We start from the raw sequence: 20,117 nt of genomic DNA on the forward strand, positions 1-20,117 counted from the left end.
TCTTTTTGAGTGAAATATTCTATTCACCAAACTAGACCACACACAGGCTCTAAAACAAGTTCAATGACATGTTATACATCAAACAATTTTAAAAGTCATATGAATCAAATTTTTTTATTGTTGAAAAATGTGTATTGCATTTATTTATTTAAAAATAAAGATTCGGGCATGTGTATAAGATCAGATGAGAAATTATATATAACAATCAGAGGGAGAAGATACCACTAGACGTTGAGATGAAATGATTTCCACAATTGGATACTGAAAGGGCTAATTCTTCTAAGAGTGAACATGAAAAGAAAGACTAACTTTTGCTATACACTGCTTTTTTTTTTTTTAACAAGAATATATAACTTGATTTGCAGAATAAATTTTCTGAGACCTAATCATAAACATGTTTAGTGCAAAGTAATTTATAAAATGGAGTGACAATATTTTCAAATATATTTTTACGACATTTTCCAATTCTAAACTATGCTAGTTACAAAGTTGGAGAAAAACCATTTAATTAACCTAATGGTATTATTTTATGGTAATTTAGTAGCCCAAATAAAAGGGGAGACATATGTGTGTATTTTAAGCCTCTGCATTAAGATAAGGTTATTCCCCTGAAGTTGCACTGCAGAATTGTGTGTGTTTGTGTGTGCATGTGTCTGTTATACAATTGAATTGAATATAGCTTTATATCAACCATCTGTCTGTCTTTGAAGGTATTCAATATGCCTCCCTTACATTTATAATGATATGCTTTTAGTTCATTCACATAAAGAGAAGCATGTTAGAGAAATCAGCATTCTTTCACGTCAGAGCTCGTTGGTTCAGCCACCACCTATACTATACACACTGTGACACTTCAGCAAGCTTTGGGTACACAGCTTTGTTAAAGAGAAAAGATAAGAGTCTGCACTTGGTAGTATTATATTAAGATTTAATTAACATAGTTGAATATAATATGCACTTCTTGAGTTATAAAATAATATGAAAACCATTTATACTACTAGAAACAGTGAAATAAAAATCAAATCTAATGAGCAAGATTGGGGAACTGGGCTGGTTGCAGTATCTAACAACGGTAATCCCAACACTTTGAGGCCAAGGCAGGAGGATCACTTGACCCAGGAGTTTGAGAATAGCCTGGGTAACATGATAAAACACCATCTCTACAAAAAATTAGCCAGGCTTGGTGGAGCATCCTGTAGCCACAGCTATCCAGCAGGCTAAGGTGGAAGGACCACCTGAGCCTGGGAGGTCGAGGCTCCAGTGACCCGTGATCACATCACTGCACTCCAGCCTGGGTGATAGAGTGAGACCTTCTCTCAAAACAAACAAACAAACAAACAAACAAACAAAACAAAGATTAGGAGAATTGTATAGTCATACAATTGAATATTATGTAACCAGGGAAAATCATGGTTTTAGAGAATCATTATTGATGAGAAAAATGCCAATGAAAAAAATTAGTACACAGACTTATAAAATTTTAATGTATATACCTATGGACTCCAGATGTGTTCAAGCTTATCTGGCATGCATATTTGAATATTGGTAAGGTGTGGATATTTTCAATACATGAGAGTTTAATAAAAAAGAACAATGACAAAGAAAATTTAATTAACAATCATTGGAAATTTTCTTCCAACATTTCTGTGATTGAAACTGTTTCATTGTTTTAATTATCACTAAAAGAGTGGCATTTTCTTTCTAAGTAAATTAAACTTTCACAATATAAAATGTTGTTCAACTTTTAAAAAATTAACGTTGCTTAGTTTACAATTCTATACACAAAAGTATTGTTTTCTAGTAAACTTGCATACATTGTAAGATTTAGATATGCCTTTTAGAATATGAATCCTCCACTCATATCTTAGCAAGATAATCGATAGTATATGATGAGTAATAAAATGAACTTCTGGGTTGATATAAAATGACAGGCTTACATGGCTCCATTTGAGTTTTCATTACTTATGTCCGATTTAAAATGTGATCAAATGAGAACTTGAAGTCCCCAGCCTGGCTGAGTTGCAGCTGACTGTGGTCCACTTAAATAAAGCTTTTAACAAATGTCAGAACCATTGTGCATATTAATTAGAATATGAGTGACTTATTTGAGGACTATGTCAGGACTGTCTCCAGAAAGGATAATTCATGATTCTTTAAGACCAGAGTGTACGCCATTCGAACAATAACATTAAGAAGGATCATTTTTTTCATCTAGCTGCCTCATTGTACTGGCTGGAACAGACACTCGAATACAATGTTCGGTTTAAGGTCAGAAGAATAACGTTAATCTCGGTAGAGCTTACCAATTCTTATTTATTGTGTTAAGAAGCAGGTGATAAAGAAACTAACATGTGAAGAAAACAGGAAAGGGTAAAGAGATGTTAATTAACATAATTCTTGTCCTATGATGTTATTTCTACTATTGAATTAAAGGAACAACCTATTGAAAGGAAGTAATGGATCACTGCAGTTTTACTATTTTCTTCTAGTTGATTGAGTAAATCCTTGAATATTGCTCAGTTGATCAGTTTCAAACTTTATCCTTTATCAAATTAGTCAAGTACAGTCATTTTCTTATTTCCTAACATCTCCCAAATGCATATGTTATTTCTACTACTACTAACACTACGCTGGATTTATCTTCAACCTAACTATTGTTATACTTCCCTATCTTGTCCCTAGCCTTTTGTGTAGCTATATGCTAATTTATCTTACAGAGCTGAAGTCACTTTCATTCATCATTTTCTTTTCAACAAGTTTCACCAGTTCTCTATTATCTATAGGTTTAAGTTCAATAGCAACTATAAAGTGATGTCTACACTTAGCTCCAGTTCCTACCACCCACCATATACTACACTATTCTTTTTACAGTAGTCCCCCCTTAATCACGAGAGATACATTTCAGGACCCCCAGTGGATGCTTGAAACCATGTAGTATACTAAACCCAATAACAATATATACATATTTTTAAAAAGTTTAATTTATAAATTAGGCACAGTAAAATATTAAAAACAATAATTAATAATAAAATAGAACAGTAATAACAACATGCCAGCATCACTATTCTTACACTTTGGGGACATAATTAAGCCAAATAAAGGTGACTTGAACACAAACACTACAATATTGTGACAGTCGATCTGATCATCTAGACAGCTACTAAGTGACTAGTGGCCAAGCAGTGTAGACAGCATACATTCAGGATACATTGAAGCAAGGGATGATTCACATCCCAGGTAGAACAAAGTGGGAAGACACCATGTCATGCTACTCAAAACAGCATGCAATTGAAAACTTATCAATTATTTCTGAAATTTTCTGTTTAATATTTTTAGACTACAGTTGACTGCTGATAAATGAAACTACAGAAAGTGAAACTGTGGATAAGGGGAGAGCTACTGCACTGCTCTTGGACAACATTGTGAATTCTTACACCTCCTTTCTAACTAATTTTATTATCTTCAAAGGTTCAGCAGTTTTATTTTTATCTAGCCCTTAACAATCAGGTTATATTTCACATCTTCAGTCAGGTATTCCCTGACCAAAGTAACCTGAATTAATTGGCATCGATATCTTTTCTCCTGATGCAGATCATCTGGGGATTCCGTATCTTTACAGTATATATATTATAGTTCACAATCAGATTAAGAATGTCTTGAAGGCAGATATTTCTTTTAATATTCTGATGAATAACAGAGGTAAACATGAGACAAACAAATACCTGTGTGGTATTATTATCATTTTTCTTTATTTGCTTATTTGGCTATAAATTTGTTAATTTGCATAGCGGCAGAATGACCGTTAAAAACAAAAGAATGGAAGGAAGGACTCCTTTCTCAGTTTCAGAAAGGTAGAAACAATAACATTGATTATTAGGAGTTTAAAGCAGAGACAATGAAAACACACTCATCACTAGCATCTCAGTTTTATACTTAATGTAAATGTGACTAGTCTTTTCTTATTTATTTTTTTCCAGATTTCTTTTTTATGTTCATTTATTAAATAAAGAAAAAATACTTTGCTGAAGAAGACACAGGAAATCCTATTTTGTGTGAAGGAGGGATTACAAGAGATTCTTGGAAAATCAAAGATGGGTAAATTGGAGGTAGGTCAGTGTTGCTTTCCCTTCTTAGACTCCGGTTCTCTTTAAAAATGGCAATTGAAAACCTAAATACTGACAAAGGCATAAAATTCATCATATAATGTCAAATACAGCTATATACTAAACTTTACGAGGTCAAAGACTTTGTCCTTCCACTCAGTACTGTATACTCAATATCTAAGACAATTCCTGACACACAGTAGGCATTACTGAGCATTTGTTGATTGAACAAAGGATTATTCATACTTTTAACCTTTGGCTGCAATTATCTTTATAATAAATTTCATTAAAATTTATTGAGATTTTAGAGCAAACGTTCTATGTAGAATTTTCTTAATTGTTCTTATTTTTGTAGTTGAAAACTGGCCATGGTAGACCTTTCTTTTCCCCTCTGTCAATCACACTGATTGGTTAGCAGCCCCAACAAGATGATAATGGGTTTTCAGTATCCTCTGTGTGCAGCTGTCACATTTTCCCCACGATGGCTTATGTGCTTAATTTTTCATTAATTATTCCTTCCTGAAATGTAAATATTCTTGCTTAGTAATCATTATAGAAAACAGTAGATGGGGGAGGAGAAAACAGTATGTTGTTCGAATCATCAGATTCTTAATACCATCTTAGGGCAACAGAAGGATGGCAGGTGTTAAAGAATTATGTAATTGAAAGAAAGGGAACAAAGGCATTAAAAGAAAGACTCTATAATGAGTCTTCTGGCAGGTTTCAGAGAAAGAAGCAGCTGGGTCTTCATGGCAAGAAAGCATAGTGGAACCTATTGGTAAAATATGGTGATGAGTGCTTTCAACATGTTCAAAAATACAGTCATTCAGAAAATATATATTTCAAAGTGCCTGAAGATATTTAACAAGATGATATAATGGCCTGAAAGACTATATATTTATAAATTGACAATACTAGCCATATTTTAAATGTTACCTCTCATTTAGGATCTAAAATTGCAACTTGGGAAACATTACTTCTCTATTTATAAATTTTGCTAAAACATATTTTGGAATGACTTTAGGATTTTTTTTTAAACAAAGAGTGAAAATTTCAGGAGCTTGATATCATTTGAGTCTAATACAATAATCTGCATATCTTGGCACTATTATGAAAAATGAACAAAACAAAGATAGGCTTACAAATGTAAATGCCAGAGCTAATGATTGTGACACAAATATACTATGGAAACAGCATGGCTCAGTAACTAGGCAACAGATTAGAAACTCAGGTTTAATATCTAGTTCTGATTTTCCCCCTGGTTTTTAGCTTTGTTTCTTATCGGCAATCTATTTAATATGTTGACTTATATAGGTGAAGGATACAAATGGTGCAAATAAGCCAAAATAGCAAATAACTTCCCGTTCTTGTTTAACTTTGAAATGTCCCAGGTTTTACATTTGAAGAGTATAAGAGAGCTATATAAGGGTATCACAACACTTCACAATAAATGATGAAATCACAATCAAGATATATAAGACGTTTTGAAAAGCTGTATCTTTTTGCTACACTGCCCAATCCATCCTTGAAACAGTGCTAGCTATTTGACTTTCTAAGTGCCAACCTACATGGAAGAAGGTGGTGTCTTTTTCTGTGTTTGACTCTGGTTCAAACAATCCCAACCTGAAAAATATATATAATTTTCAATAGAAAAAAAATAATCTTCAAGATTTCCACCTTGTTTGTTCTAGTCAGAATGAAATGGTGACTATGCCAAAAACATTGTAGCAGATTATGTGATAATGTCATGGAAATGTTAACAACAAAGTTTTCATAGATGAACACATATACGACCCTGTTTTTTTTAGATTTCTCCATTTGGAAAATGAAAAACAGAACTAGGCAAAACATCAATGAAAAACCTCACCATGAGATAAGGTTTTAGTCCTTCATATGCTAGCAGAATGCCTCAAAATATCAACCCTTCTACTCCATTGCCAAAACCTTCGTATCTCCACAAAAACTAAAATGCGGTGGTATGAGATTTGCAATCAAGCTTTCTGGATACAACAGCAGTATTTCATAGTTTCTGCTAATGTCATTATTTGCTGCCAAGAATTGGAGTCATTGAATCATTTTGTGGATCCAGACATCATTTTGTGAGTGTTTAACAATTTTAACTCAACGTTATAAACTGACCTAATATAAACTAATATTGGTTGGTTATGTATCTATTGACATATAAGGTCAACAACAGTGATATTTTGGATCCAGTTTCTAACCTCCAATAGATTATAGATGTAAGGTAGTACATTACTCTAAAGGAACAAACAGTAAGGTTGGAGAAAGTCAATTTCTTTGTTAAATCCTATATTTTACCAGTTCATCCATTTCAATAAACTTATCTGTATTGATACCAGTCACTGACCTTAAAGCAGATGTCAGGATAAATGATCTAGATATAGACACTTCAAAGAAGGAGCTCTCAGGAAAATGCAGTCAGACATTTAAATAATATAATACAATGTATTAAATGCTATAATTGAATATATTTAAGTATAGCAGAAAAAAGGAGACAGTAAGTAACCAGATATTAGAAATGGGATAAAGCGTCACTGGCGAGGAAGCAATTTAACCAACTCATAGAATCAGAAAAGTCAGGACAAAACAGATAATGACCGTAAAGGAAAGGAAATTCTACACAAGAGAAACAGTAAATGGGCAGAGCATAATGCTGGGTTTTGATGCTGTTTTACTTGAATTTTTATTTTTTCATGGGAGAAGAAACAGAAAAAAAAAGCAAGAGAACCAAGAGTTGTGAAATGCAAGAGCTGACATATAAGTTCAGAGAAGGAAAACTTAAGAACAACTAAAGCCACATTTGAGGCTGCCGAGGGATACTTTGTTCCAGGGAACAGGCCGCATTCAGAAATAGAAAGTGAAGACGTGGGGAGAGGACTTATGACAGAATCATAATTGAGACACAATTCATACTTAAGACATGAATCTCAACAGAAGGAGTTGATCCAGAAACTTTACTCTGACTTGTAGATGCTTCAAGTTGAGTGGTTCTGTAAGACACTTGGAAAATAACAAAAGCTCCAGACATTCAAAAGAATATTCATAGAACAAGAATCTAAAACATCAAACAGTAGACAACACAGTAAGGAACATTAACAAAAGAGGAACCTGCCAAACACATGTACTCTAAAGGTACATAATTCCAATGTTCTATTTCTGATGAGACCTAAATTCCTTTGGTTCGTACCTTGACATTTAGAGTGTTTTTAGATTTTCACCAAGACCTAACTGCTTCAGTCACTAAAGCTCTAATTCTGCAGAATTTATAGCCTTAATTCTTTGCCATATTCTGGAGCTGCTTCATTTCACCTGTCTGACCGCCTGGGTCTCAGGTCAACCGTGCACAAGCTAGGGGCAAGCCTCAGCACAGAGCTCCTAATGTGGCTCAAGACAGGCTGCTGGAGTTCAATAAATATTGATTGATGGTAATAGGGACAGTATCACTCTTCTTAGATATGTTGTCACTCTGCCTGCAGGAAAACACTGAGAGTCTGTGCTATTCAGGACAGTTTCCATGGCAGCAGAAATTAAAGGCCAGCAAACTTGAAGCTACACAAAAGTCGTGGGACAACATCATTCTGAATCTTGCATCATTCATGACTGTTTGTATTGTCTCAGCACAAAGAACAGATCAAGAATGTTCAGTAAGTCTGCACTGTGAACAGTGAAACTGCGACAGCTATGTCATGTTTTTCATAGAACAGACTATTTCCAAGCTAAGGTATAGATTTTTGGAGTGGGGATGAGTGAGGCATAATCCCGTCTCCTGTTTTAGCTTCAGTCCAGTCCACAAAGGGGAGAACTTTTTTGGACTTCTTGAGCAATATTACAGAGAACATGTCTAGCTTTGCTCTTGATATATATTTAATAGATTTATACACATATATACACACTTATACACATGAATGCCTTTGATTCACAGAAAATATGACAAGTAAAAGTGTATGTAATACAGACGACAAAAGAGTGCACTTGTGCCTTTACTAATTCTGAGTGAGGGGTCTTAGGTCCCTGGAAATAGGGAAGGCAGAATACATGCAGCAAATAATCTAAAAGGAAAAAGAAAACATCCACATGGATGTCCTAGGTAAGAACCTAAAATTCTAACCAATGCAAAGAGCAAACATATTTTTAATAAGGCACTGTGTTTAGTGTTCTACTTTGCTATTTATATTTATTACCAGAACTCCTGAAATATAAACTGCTTAAAGATTTCTAATGGCTAATTTTTCTCTTCTCACTTTGGGGGAATTAAGATTAAGTTGATATCTGGAATGCAAAGGAGACTATCAGCACAATCACCAGCCCTAACACATCTACCTACATCCCTCCCGCACACACATATGTGCAGTTATCAGAAGACTCCCCTGGGGAACCATAGGTCAGCAAGGGTTCCATCCATAGGACGGCTCATCTATAGGAAAAATCACTGCTCTAGACAGTAGCTAGAGGCATACTATGCAGACGTGAGCAAGGAGAAAACCCTATTATCTAGAGCTCAACTTCCATATAACAGATGGATATTGCTATAATCTGAATATATCCCCTGAAATTCGTGTGTTGATCTGTAATCCAAAATGTGATAGTATTAAGAGCTGGGGCCTTTAGGAGATAATTAAGTCATGATAGTGGAGCCCTTATAAAGGAAATTAGTTACCTTATAAAAGAGATCGAAAGGAGAGCCCTAAAATTCCATTGGCCATTTCATCTATCTCTTCTGCCATAAGAAGAGGCAGAATTTTTTTTTTTTTTTTTTTTTTTGGGCCCTTCCCTCTTCTATCATGTGAGGATGCTGCCTGGAGAAGATATCATCAATGGAAAAAGCCCTTACCAGACCACTAAACATCCTAGTGCCTTCATCTTGGACTTCTCAGCCTCCAGTACTATAGGAAATAAAGTTGTGTTCTTTACAAATAAAGAAGGCTGTGTTCTTTTTTTCTTAGAGTAGCACAAACAGAGTGATACATGTTAAATTAAATATTGACCTCTTCAAATTGTATTCCTTTCAATTATCATATATCTCAAAGCATAACCAGAAAACAAGAGTAGGGAAAAAAGAAAATGAGCATTAATAAAATGTCTGCTACTTACCAGATACTCTACTAGACGTGTTCAGTATAACACACTTAATAACACAACTTCATCAGATTTCTCTTCTTATTCCCGTTTTGCAAATTAGACAAAGTGAATTAAAGTAACTTACCTAAGATTTTAAAAAGTTATAAATGGAAATGCGGAGATTTGACCTTATTTTCTTTGTCTGTAGATGAAGCATACAACGCCAAAAAATAAAACCCAGCTAGCACTCATTGACAGTGTACCATGTGCCAAGCCTATAATAAATAAATTGTATCTTTTCCTCACAACAATGTGGTGAATAAGTATTAATACTTTCCATTTTATAGAAGGGGAAAATAATAACCAACTGCACATAATTTAAATGGTTTTAGCCAAGATAGAAACTCATCTGTGTAATTCCAAACTCTAAGGGCTGACGGTAGCACTCCAGTCTCCATACATACGATTTTTGTCTGGATACATTTACTCACACTGAGACTTGCTGGATGGTTAGCTTTAACTCATTGGGGTCACAGACTAACTACATAGGACAAGCTCAGAAAATATAACATCTATTGACCTCAGAATTTCAGCATCATGATAGGGCATTAAAAAGCCTGTCTATTATAGGTTCTCAGGGACAAAACTGTAGCTCAAAAAATTAGGGTCTATTGACATGTTGCAATAAAGGAGAGCACAGAAAATGAAACTTAGAATACCTCTCCCCAACAAAGAACTTCATAAGTTTCTTATAAGAATAGGGGGAGGGGAAAGTGATGGAAGAGTGAGAGTTTAGATCATTATATTAAACAACATTTGGCTTAAAATAATGCGGGTCTGTGTATAAAGAGGTTAATTTCAGTCTTTGGCTGAAAGGCAGGTTCAAGGTTATGGTTCTGTGGAAAACACAACGGTGAGATAAATATGAAATGCTGTGTCCATAAATCACTTATCTGGAACTCTGCAAGACTGCCTCTATGCACCAGAGACTCATATCATTCAAGCAAAAGAGGAGGCTGTCCCATTCTTAGTGAAATGGCATCAAACAGCAAAGTTTCTTACAGTCTGTGGTTTTAAGATTTGCAGAACTAAGCCTTTTCTTAATGAACAAATGAGGATTTTACTGATTTACAAGGTAGAGCACGCAACTTCTCAAACTTAGTTGAAACTGTATTTTTATCAAGACTTATACAAGCATACCTCAGAGATAGTGTGAGTTCAGATACAGAAAACCGCAATAAAGCAAGTATCCCAATAAAGCAAGTCGCACAAAATTTTTGGTTTCCCAGTGCACACAGAAGTTGTGTTTGCATTATTCTGTAAACTGTCAAGTGTGTGGTACCTTATGTCTGAAAAAAGAATGTATATACTTAAATTTAAAATACTTTATTTCTAAAAAAATAAAAAATAAAAAATGCTAACAATCGTCTGAGCTTTCAGTGAGTTGCAATCTTTTTGCTGGTGGAGGGTCTTGCCTGGATGTTGATGGCTGGTGACTGATCAGGATGGGGGTTACTGAAGACTGGATTGGTGTGGCAATTTCTTTAAATGACATAATGAAGTTTGTCAAATCAATTGACTGTTCCTTTCACAAAAGAGTTTTCTGTAGCATGCGATGCTGTTTGATAGCATTTTATTCATAGTAGAACTTTTTCAAAAGTGAAGTCAATCCTCAAAACCTGCCACTGCCTTATCAACTATGATGACGTAATATTCTAAATTTTTTGTTGCCACTTCAACAAAAGTTCACAGTGTCTTCACCACGAGTAGTTTCCATCTCAAGAAACCACGTGGCTAGCCAGTTACCCAGCACCATTTATTGAAGAGGGAGTCCTTTCCCCATTGCTTGTTTTTTTCAGCTTTATCCAAGATCAGTTGGTCATAGGGGTGTGGCCTTATTTCTGGGTTCTCTTTTCTGTTCCATTTGTCTATGTGTGTGTTTTTCTACCAATACCTTGATATTTTTGTTACTGTAGCTCTGTAGAATAGTTTGATGTCAGGTAACATGATGCCTCCAGCTTTGTTCTTTTTGCTTGGGATTGTCTTGGGTATTCAGGCTCTTTTTGGGTTCCATATGGATTTAAAAATAGTTTTTTTCTACTCAGTTGAAGAATGTTATTGGTAGTTTGATAGGAATAGCATTGAATCTGTAAATTGCTTTGGGCAATATGCCCATTTTAATGATATTGATTCTTCCTATTCATGTACATGGAAGGCTATTCAATTTGTTCGTGTCATCTCTGATTTGAGCAGTGTTTTGTCATTCTCCTTGTAGAGATCTTTTACCTCTCTGGTTAGTCGTATTACTAGGTATTTTATTCTTTTTGTGGCAGTTGTGAATGGGATTGCATTCCTGACTTGACTCTCAGCTTGGCTGATGTTTGTGTATAGGGATGCTAATGATTTTTGCATGTTGATTTTGTATCCTGATACTTTGCTAAAGTTGTTTATCAACTGAAGGAGCTTTTGGGTATAGATGATGGCGTTTTCTAGATATAGAATCATGTTGCCTCCATACAGGTATATTTTACTTCCTCTCTCCCTATTTGGATGCTCTCTCTTTCTTTCTCTTGCCTGATTGCTTCCAGAAGATTTTCAATAGACTGTTTAGATCTATCAGATAAATCACTTATCTGTGGCAGGTATACCCGTACAAAATATATTTCTTAAATAATAACTCTTGAAAGTCAAAACTACTCCTTGATCCATGTACTGCAGAGTGGATGTTGTGTTACCAGACATGGACACAATGTTAATCTCTCTGTACATCTTTACCAGAGCTCTTGGGTGACTGTGTACACTGTCAGTTAGTAGTAATATTTTGAAGAGAAGTAGTTCTCAACAGTGGGCTTAAAACATTCAGGAAATCACTCTTGAAGCTGTTATCCAGGCTTTGTTGTTCCATTTATACAGTACAGGCGGAGTAGATTTAGCAAAATTTTAAGAGTTCTAGGATTTTTAGAATGGTAAATGAGCACTGGCTTCAACATCAACTCACCAGCTGCATTAGCTCCTAACAAGAAAGTCAGGTGTGCTTTGACGTTTTGAACCTGGGCATTAACTTCTCCCCTTTAGCTAGAGAGTCCTAGAATGTCTAGATGGCATCTTCTTCCAAAATAAGGTTATTTCATCTACATTGATAATCTATTGCTTAGTGTAGTCACTTTTGTCAATTATCTTAGCTAGATCTTCTGAATAACTTGTTGCAGCTTCTGTACCAGCACTTGCACCCTCACCTTACACGTTTGTGTTATGGAAATAAGTTCTTTCCTTAATCATTATGAATCAATTTGTTAGCTTCAAAATTTTCTCCTGCAGCTTCCTCTCCTCCCTCAGACTTCAGAGAATTGAAGAGAGTTAGTCTTGCTCTGAATTAGGCTTTGGCTTAAGGGAATGTTATGGCTGGTTGATCTTCTATCCAGACCACTCAAACTGTCTCCTTAGCAGCAATAAGGCTGTTTTGCATTCTTGTCATTTGTGTGTTCACTGGAGTAGCACTTTTAATTTCCTTCAAGAACTTTCTCTTTGCATTCACAGCCTGGCTAACTAGTTGGCACAAGAGGCCAAACTTTGGCCTATCACAACTTTAAATACCTCTTTCTCACTAAGGTTTATCATTTCTAGTTTTGGGTGTAAAGTGAGATAAATAACTCTTCCATTTACTTGAACATTTAGGGGCCATTGTAGGGTTATTATGTGGCTTTATCTTAATACTGCTGTGTCTCAGGGGATAGGGAGGCCTGAGGAGAGGGAGAGAGATAGGGAAACAAACTGGTCAGTGGAGCAGTCAGAATAAACACATCATTTATTGATTAAGTTCACTTTCTTACATGGTATCAAGAGACCATGGTAATGTTAGATTCAGGTAAGAGGAGGAGGCAAAAAGCATTTTATAAACTGTAAAAGTTCCTCCAATTCAAAAGCAGAGTGGCAGGGTAAATGAAAGGAGTCTAGTAACATCTGAGAGGGAAAAGTCTGCTCGATAATGGTAAGTAGTGAGGATTTGTGCCTTGTATTATCTTTCAACTGCACAAGGATTTATGAAGAAGGAGGTTGGAAAAATATAGCCAAAGGAATTGACTCTGTTTAAGAGAATAAAATGTTAAGTTATGAAATTTAACAATTGCAGAAGTTTATAGAATTTACCATTTTCCAAGTTCCAAACGGAAACTAAGAGTTAGGTCCTGGATGTAGCAGAAACGACTAGATATCCCTTTAAACCTGCTCTCTGCTCACCCTTTCTCTCCTAGAATAGAACCCCCAATTTTAGACGGTCACACGGCTGTGTAAATAAATGCATAACCAGCCTTCCTTGAATCTAGATGTGTGCCTGTTGCTAATTTATAATTCATGGGATGCAAGCAGAAGTAGAATGTATTACTTCTGGGAAATGCCTTTAATTGCCCTTTTTCAACCCTTCTTCCTTTTACCTATGATGGCTGGAACTGGGATAATATCCTGAGTCATGCAATGGAAGCCAAGTGCTGTAGAAAGCAAAGCAGCCGCCTAGAAGGAATTTGGGTCCCTGATGATTTTGTGAAGCTGTGATTTTTTCCACCAAACCTGAACTTCCAACCTCCAATCATCTTTTTCGTAAGAGAGAAATAAACATCTTATTTAATTCACTATCACTTTTGGCTTTTGTCACTCAGAGCTATGCACACTCCTAATTGACATATTGGTCCTCTGCATTAATATCCCTAGGATTGGACATTGTCTTTGCTATATTGTACCTTCCATTAAAGGGAAGTATAATGTCACAAAACTAGCATCAGGTAGAGATATAAGTTGAGATTAAAACCAACAAATAGGGCCAGGCGCGGTGGCTCAAGCCTGTAATCCCAGCACTTTGGGAGGCCGAGACGGGCGGATCACGAGGTCAGGAGATCGAGACCATCCTGGCTAACACGGTGAAACCCCGTCTCTACTAAAAACTACAAAAAACTAGCCGGGCAAAGGGGCGGGCACCTGTAGTTCCAGCTACTCGGGAGGCTAAGGCAGGAGAATGGCGTAAACCCGGGAGGCGGAGCTTGCAGTGAGCTGAGATCTGGCCACTGCACTCCAGCCTGGGCGACAGAGTGAGACTCCGTCTCCAAAAAAAACACCAACAAATAATATTTTTGGACAAACACATGACATTATATTTGAAACACATGAAGACCGAATAAAATTATCTTAAGGCTAATTTTCAAAAACTGGAGGCAATGAAGTATAGTGGTTAAGAATACAGATACTGGAAACAGCCTGGATTCAGATCCTTTCTGTGCCAGTTACTGTGTAAATTTAGCCACATTACTTCACTTCTTTGCCTCAATTTTGACAACTGTAAAATGAGAATAGTCACAGACCTATTTTCTAGGGTTGCTGTGAGAAGCAAACTGATTATAGAACTATAACTCATATATAGTTTTATATATATAATATTCTATTATATATAGTTATATGTATAAAATACTCTTATATACATAATTATATATATAAAATACTCATATATATAGTTACATATATGAAATGCTTCGAGTAGTGCTTGACACATAATAATCGCTACTAACCAATTTAACAAATAATCTAATAAAAATATCTCAATTCCACATATAGCTAGATTTAGGGTTAAACAGTAGAATTCACTCTTTGATTAGAAGAATAAAGTTAATAGGAGATGACTCTTGATATGCTCCATACAGTATAGGGAAGATAATTTATCACCCATGAACTATCATTCCCATGGACCGCTCCAAATGTATAGGTAAAACTGATATAATTTAACTTTAGGATTTGTAAATGTCACAACAACTGTCAGTGTAACAGAACACTCTGTAATACACTCTATAATACACTTAAAGAAATAACCTTAAGTATCTTTTTTTCCTTAAACTGGTAGCTTCCCAATGCTGACTGCTCTGATTAAGTATGAACAACCCTTAAAAGTTATATGATATAATTTTCCTATTAATTTTATTGATATATAACTGGGTCATAAAATAACACTACAAGTAATTGAATACATTTTTTAAAAAGATCTCCATATGTTTTTTTTTTTTTTTTCATTTGCAGCCAGAGGAAAAAAACTTGTAACTTTCTGTGGAACTTTCCAGACAATTTTACAGATATGGACCATTTTTAATAGATCTTTTAACCTATACATTCTTTAACAAGCCAAACAGGAACAGGAGAACATCGTTTCAGTGAAACAAGCAGATTGAAACATTGTGATGTCAGAACCACAGTCAGGAATGCTTCTTTTTTCTCATCTTCCCTTATTGTAAGGTTTTATTGTTTTCTTGAAATGTTATCTCGGTATTCAAACGACTTCTCTCTACACTGAGTGAAAATGTGCTGGCTGATTCGCATCTTTGTCACCACTTGGTATACTCGAGATAAATGTATAAATAGGAAGCTTGAAAGGTCTAGCTGGGAAAATACAAAGGCTCAAGGAGGAGTCGTGCAGGATGAGCATCTGGTCTTTCTTCTTCTCGTAGAACTGCAGTTTATAAACTTCCTCTCTCTATGAGGCTTTTGCACCATACTGGGAAACTTCCAAATATAACTCCATTACAGAGCGATCTGAAGAAGCTAAAAAACATGCATGCTGATCCACAGTATAAAATAGATGACATTCAGTATTTGTCAAAACATTTCACCTTTGCAGCTACTGAACCTGTAATGACAAGGACTAAGACCGGGTTGACAACAAGCACACAATTATACTTACTGGAGAAAGTTCAAGGGAAGTTTGAAATACATCTCTAAGAGAAGAATACATAATTGAAAAAATAGTGCCTTTTGGATGTTTAAAATATACTAAAATAATTTCCCACCATTAAGTGCTTTAGGTATTCTAAAGTATAGGGTTTTTGTTTTTCTTTACTCCACTGATTTTGACAGTGAACATTTATTAAGTTCCTCTTATACTTGAAACCTTACTGGACATCTTTTATTTTATTTTATTGTTCACAAACACATTGTACTAAATGTTGTCTATTCCAAAACCTACAAATTCAGACTTGTGGAAGCTGAATGAGCATGGTATCTCTTGATCATGGCTGGGAAAACAATTGGAATGATTTAATATTCTGCTGCTCAAGCTTCATAACGACTATGGAGGTGATTAACTGAAGAAGTTATTTGAAACATCAACATAGGGTAACTAGATTAGAAGAATGACAACGGCATATCTGAAAACATTTTCTTGCCTATGTGTTCTGGATTTTTATTGGGTGAAATTTTATTTTGAAATTATCTTTCCATCTGTTCTAGCCTGAGTTCTGCTTAAACTGCTGTTAACTAAAGAATCTCAGAAATCTCACAAACTCAATAGGAAGGCTGAAGAAACATGTTTCAAAGTGGACAAAACACAGTGGAACCCAAGTAACTAAAACTTCAGTTGAAATCATGCCATAAGGTGAGTCTGGAGAAAACACCACTGCCTTGGGCTCTGGAACCACCCAGTAGCAACACTGGATGCCACCACTGCTGCAGGCCAGTCGCCAGTTTGTGTATGAGACACTGGGTTGCACCACCAGCAACACCTCCATGGAGTTCCTGTGCCACTGTCATCAACAATGCTGTTGTGACCTGTCAATTGTATGTTGCTGCTGGCACTTCCGCCTACAGACACAGATGCTACTGCCACCACTGCAGACAAAATTGTGAACCTTTCTTTCTTCTTTTCACTACTTCCTCTAGACAGCAAGATTATATGGGCAGCATGTGATCAATTTCAGTTAAGAACCCAAGAACCTAAGAAGAAATCTGAAGAGGAAAAATCTACCCCCTCTTCATTACCCCACCTAGCTTGGTACTTTCATATATGAGAATCATATTCGAAAGTTGCCTAAACAACAAAAGGCAAATACTGGTCATAATCCACTTATTTGACTGCCCAAATGCACAGCCATCCTTTTCCCCCAACTTTTATTTTAAAAATTCTTTGTCCTAATGTAACATAAAAAGGGCTATGCAATGGAAAACTCCCTCTACTTTCACTTCAAGGGGAAACAAATTAAATTCTTGTCAGTTACTCCACTCAACTCTAACATCTACAACTGATGCTCTGCTGTTACCTACTCTTCCCCTAGGAAAAATACTGTGCCATCATGTACATATCCCATAATCAATAAATTAAATCACAAACTTCTCTCTCACCAACACCTTCCTTACAAAATAATGAAGAATGAGAAGATGAAAACATTTTAAAGAGCAGTTAAAATTTATGCAAATATATTCACTATGAAAAGTAATATATGGAAATGCTAGAGTCCATATTTTTGCAACTGGTCATGAGAACACAGCTAGAAGACTCTCCCTCCTCCACTTTACCTTGTCTTTCAAAGTCTCCCATTATTATCGTGTGGGAGTCTAAGTCCCTTTGTAAGTCTCTAAGGATTTGCCTTATGCATCTAGGTGCTCCTATATTGGGTAAAAACACGAAATAATATTTTGATGAATTTCTAGGTACTGAATGTGATCTGCCCTGAAAATGAGAAACTCTTAGGGGCTACAGTCTGAGATAGCCCCTGCACATGTATAGGTTTTCTTCCAGAAACCCCAACAGGCTCTTAAAGTGAAGATTTGAGAAAGATTCCAGTGTGGCTCTGGCAGGGGGACAGAAGGAGTAGTCATTGGGAAATACACTCAGAATTCTCCATAGCGAAAGCCCACTACCCAGGTAAAAAGACTTCACTAGTGACTTGTTCCCCCAGGGATGGGGATTTTTCCCACTCCACCCTCTTCTAGACTTGTTGTCTCATCTAAAACAAGAAGAAACTAAAAAACACTTGTGAAAGTCACAGGCCAGGGATAGAGGCCACTAATAGACTGAGATTTAATCACAGCATTACAGGACACTTCACCTCCCCAACAACTTACCACCAACCACGCTGACGAGACTCCAGTATAATAGTAGATTACAGCTGAAGGAGCTGAAAAATGCAGACCCTCCCTGATCAGGAGTACTTAAAGAAGATAAGCCAAGAAAAGAAGGGCACTAAGGAATTTAAAGCCTCTGACACGTGCAACCACAGCAAACATTAAACACAGTACAACTTCCAGTCATATTAACATACACCCTCACTCACACTGAAGGCATATTTTTCTCAGTTCCTATTACCTAATACTTTATATGCAGCTTTCGACATCAACAAAATTACAGGACATACTAAAAGGTAAGAAAAAGCACAGTCTAAAGAAACAACATGAGCATCAGAGTGATGACTGAAATCAGTGACTGAGGCATACACCAGATCATCGAGGTTTATGAAGCCAGCTTTAGGGCACATCCAGGAAAAACAAGAGCCAAGGGCACAGCTGTGGTTGTTTTTAGAGATGTTTCTAGGAGGCTTCGTATTTCCTTAGAAGTAGAGAAAGACCTGCAGAAACAGAGGCAGTTAGGTGGTAAGGCAAATAGTTATATTCCTGTGAGACTTCTGTTAGTGCCCAGTAAATCTACATTTTACATAAGATAATGTGTCTGAAGAGGAAAAAAGGGAAAAATGAAGAGTCTATGCAGACATTGCTGGAGAGGCGGAGGAATGAGTCTTGACTTTGTTCTGCACCTGGAAATATAAGCTTGTACTGGACATTTTCAGTGTGGAATTGAACAGACTTTAGTTTTAAGGGCTAGAATTAGATTGTGTACCTAAAATTGCAACTAGCATGTCTTTTTTTGTGGGAGGCCAGCAAATAATTTACTTATGATTGATCTGTGAGACAGTCATTCCCAGAGGTTTGATGCCTTTCACCTTTCCAAGGGGTTCCGGCTGATGCATAATGCTGGCAACAGCTATTCATTTGGAAGAGGATGTTGCAATGACTCAATCTCTGTGCCTTAAGCTTCCCTTTTATAGAAGTTTGCAGGTCCTGAGATTTTGTGTTTTCCTTTTAAGAGCCAGACACAGATATGACCCAGATGTCAAAATTACTGGACAGAAAATTTACAAGAACAATCATTAATACGTTATGGGCTCTAGTGGAAAAAGTACACTACATGTAAGAACAGAAGGGTAATGTGGTCTGAGAGATGGAATCTGTAAGAGAGAATAAAAAGAAAATGCTAAAAATCGAGAACATTACAACATAAATGAAGCAAGTCTTTGATGGAGCATCAGTAGACTGGATATCACAGAGTAAAGTATAATGAGTTTGAAGATAGATCAACAAAAATTTCCCAAGCATAAATGCACAAAGAAAAAATAATGGAAAAATAACACAGATCAAAATATTCAAGAAACATGGGACAATTTCAGTAGTTATGATATACTTGTAAGAGGAATACCAGAAAGAGAAGAAAGTGGCAATGCAACAGAAAATAAAAAGTATTTGGAGTAATAACAACCAATAACTTTCCAAAATTAATTAGAGACAACAAACCACATGTCCAGTAAGCTCCAAGAAGGCCAAGCTGGCATAAATAACAAAAAATTTACAACTACAAAAGCATATTTACTACAGAAAACCAAAAGCAAAGAGGAAACCTTGAAAAAAGGCAGAGAGAAAATAAAAACACTTTACCTATAAAGAGACAAGGGTAATAATTATATAGACTTCTCATTATGCATTAAGAAAGCAATAAGAGTATAGAATGAAACATTTAGTATCAAAGGGAAAAAATGGCAACCTAGAATTCCATGTCCAGTGAAATCAATATGCCAATTATTTTCAAGTTTGTCTATAAATTTAACAAAACCCCAAACAAAATCCAGCAACCATCTCTGTACATCAACAAATTATTTCTAAATTTAACATGGAAAGACAAAAGACATAGAATACCTATGAAAATGCTGGAAAAAAAACAAATTAGTTGGTCACATACTACCTGATTTCAAGACTTAATATAAAGCTACAATAATCAAACTAGTGTGGCTTTAGTTAAAGAATAAATAGGAGCAAAAGAGAGACCCCAGAAATAGACCCATACAAATACAGCCAGTCAACTGA

This window comes from Piliocolobus tephrosceles, chromosome 18 (assembly GCF_002776525.5).
Source record: "Piliocolobus tephrosceles isolate RC106 chromosome 18, ASM277652v3, whole genome shotgun sequence".
Classification (NCBI taxonomy): Eukaryota; Metazoa; Chordata; class Mammalia; order Primates; family Cercopithecidae; genus Piliocolobus; species Piliocolobus tephrosceles.